Source organism: Triticum dicoccoides, chromosome 2B (assembly GCF_002162155.2).
Source record: "Triticum dicoccoides isolate Atlit2015 ecotype Zavitan chromosome 2B, WEW_v2.0, whole genome shotgun sequence".
Taxonomy (NCBI): Eukaryota; Viridiplantae; Streptophyta; class Magnoliopsida; order Poales; family Poaceae; genus Triticum; species Triticum dicoccoides.
Window position 1 is genome coordinate 805,612,222 of NC_041383.1, and position 2,935 is coordinate 805,615,156.

Here is a 2,935-nt window from a genome sequence, read left to right on the forward strand (position 1 = left end):
GTACTTAGTATAGTGAATTTTGGGGACATCAATGGCTGGTTTCAACATAGATATGTGCAAGATTTTCACCTGAAAATAACAATGGGTTTCTATATCTGTCCATCAGAGTGCATCATCTCCAATAATTATCCAACAGACTGCTACAAAGATTATTTGTCCATATGATGGCTCTAGTCAGATATATATTCAGATGTCATACCAGTCGATGCAATATATGTACTCCGAAACTAAGCCTGGTGTTTGTACTGTTTATTAGCCTATAGATGTTCTCACGTACTCACAAGTATCTATGCAAGATTGTGGTAGTGGGCAGTAGCAGCGGGCTATGGGAAAGTTGTTTCATCAATGCGAATGCGCACTCCTTATTCCAGCTCTGAGGTTGGTGTTGACACAACTCCTGACAGAAAAAAATCATGAAAATGTGTTAGACACACAACTGTTCATGTCCTACCGAGCACGTCAACATATTGCCAATTGGTGGGTGAATACAAAGGTACAAACTGCATGCATATTAAGAATGACGTACATTATGGATACTATGGTAACAGCCAATACTTTGTCGCCTCCCACTACAGGCTCCCTTGCAACGTTGGGCATGACTCCATATATTCTGTAACCGTATAACTGAGGACACCGGTGCCCCCTTTAACGATTTCCACTGCAACCACCACTTCACCATCCCAGACCAAGCAGCAAAGGCTCATGTTGTTTCCGCACAGATCTTAGTAAAACATGAAAGCGATACTGAAAAGATATAAGGACAAAAGAGTTTTGAATATAAACGCTAGCCAGATAGATAAAACGCCATGTGCATCTACAAATTTGTATGGAGACTTGGATAGGCAATGCATCGTCTTTACCTCTAATAAAAAGCATGTAGAGATCAGTACATGTTCACTTAGTAAAATTATAGGCCCTCTAAGCATGTCTTCTCTGTAATAATTACACTAAAAGCTGTAAATCTGCAAGGGCTCTCTTGCTGGCAGGAAGACTTTTATGAGAAGCCATTGATCAGGACTGAATTATTCAACATCCTCACTCAAAGATTTTTCATCATTCCCATGGCATAAATCATGTAGTTCAATCCATCTCCTTTTATTACTCAATGGCCGTTAGGTAGTATACATCATCTTCATCCCCTATCTAACCAGCCTGAAAGTTTACTACTGGAACACCACGATACAACCATAGAGCCTCGTAATCTTAGCATGGAGCCGACGACTGCGACATGTAAGTTGCGACGGCATCTCCGACCACTACACGCTGACAGCCTGCTCATACTTGACCTTGCTTCTCGATCACACATGTAAGGAGCGGCCGTTTGCAAATTCAGCATGATGTGGTGAAGCAATTTGAAGAAGGAAGTAGTGTGCGTACGCATCTGAAGATGGTGGTGGCGTCGGGGCTGATCTCAAGGTGGGCAATGATGGAGCGGCAGAAGATGTGGCTTGGGCTGGGCCTTGGCTTGATGCCGGGACGGCTGGGGCGGCGGCGCATGCGATTGCTGCAAGCGAGCGGGACGAGCGTCGTCCTCGTGCAGACGCGGGCAGGGACAGACAGCGCCGACGCTGTTGGTTGAGCGGGGCGGTGCTCCAGTGACGAGGATGGCGGGGCCCGGTCGGATCCGGACGGATATGGACGGGACGGATCCATTTCCGACGGATTTGGCGTGCAGGCGGCCGGATCCGGCGAGATTAAGGGCTGGTGGCGCCATGGCCCTTCTGGAGGTCCCTGTTCAGCGAGAAAGAGAGAAAGAGGTGAGAGGAGATCGAGAGGAAGGAGGAGAGGGGCGAGGCGGCGGAGCGGCCGGAGCTCCGGCGGTGAGGCGCGGCGGAGGTGTGGGGTCGCCGGTGAGGCGGCTTGCGGGGGCGAGGGGAGCTCGGGCAGGATGGAGCTGCGGGAGGCAGAGCGGTCTGGTTCAGCCTGGGTTTCCAGCGTTATTTTTGTAAAAGTGAAATGTTATATAGAGACCCAGTAAAATAGGGACTGCGGGTTAATTTCTTACAAACTGAGGGACTTTTATGCAAAATTGCTAACGACGACGGACGAGAGAAACCCAATTTTCGAAAGTATGACGCCCCACATATTCTTATTCTTTTGTCTCAAAAGAAACATATTCTTATTCTTTTGTTTGTACCTTTTATTTTTATTTTTTTTCTCTTATGTTTTTTTTAGTTTCCTTTTTCCTATTTAGGTTTGTAAAGTATTCATCGCACTTTAAAAAAAATCAAATCATGTATTTAAAAAATGTTAAACATGTATAAAAAAATATTTTTGATGTATAAGAAAAATGTACAGTGTGTATGAAAAAATAGTGATCAAAACATGTATTTGAAGAAAATGTTAATCATCTATTAAAATAATATTGAACACAAATAAATAGGTTTCACATGTATATGAAAATTGTACAATATGTATGAAAAAAAAGGTCATCAAAATATATATTTCACGAAATTTTAACCATGTATTTAAAACAAACCTGTGTAATCAATATTTCATATGTATGCAAAAGATATACAATATGTAGAAAAAACTAGACATCAAAACGTATATATGAAAAGATGTTAATCATATATTATAAAAATGTTAAACATGTATAAAAGTATGTACAATGTGTATCACAAAATGTAGACATGTGTTGAAAAAAAGTAGGCATGAAAGATTTATTTCAAAATAATGTAATTATTTATTTGAAAAATGTTAAACATGTATAAAGAAATGTTCCTAATATATACAAACAAATGTATAATGTGTAAGAAAAAACATAGACAGTAAAACCTATATTAAAATAATGTTAACCATGTATTTAAAAAAGGATAAACATATGCAATAAAAATGTCCCTTATGTATAAGAGAAATGTACATTATGCGTAAAAAAAGTAGACAAGTGTTGAAAAAAAATGGAAAAAATGGGGAAAACCAACTCTACCCCAAG

At 40.7% G+C, this 2,935-nt stretch overlaps 1 long non-coding RNA gene across 4 annotated transcripts in view; it reads right to left on the bottom strand.

Moving 5' to 3' along the window:
• Positions 1–1,497, bottom strand: part of LOC119366465 — a 4,255-nt gene extending 2,758 nt beyond the window's left edge. The window contains exons 1-4 of one of the 4 annotated variants that reach the window (XR_005176045.1): positions 861–1,497; positions 527–744; positions 282–397; positions 70–137 (exon numbers count right to left, since the gene is read on the bottom strand). This is a non-coding gene — a long non-coding RNA (uncharacterized LOC119366465). Of the gene's footprint in view, positions 1–69; positions 141–273; positions 398–526; positions 745–860 lie in introns of all 4 variants that reach the window. The other 3 variants (XR_005176044.1, XR_005176043.1, XR_005176046.1) reach the window with 3 other exon arrangements.
• Between the last annotated feature and the right edge of the window lie 1,438 nt (positions 1,498–2,935).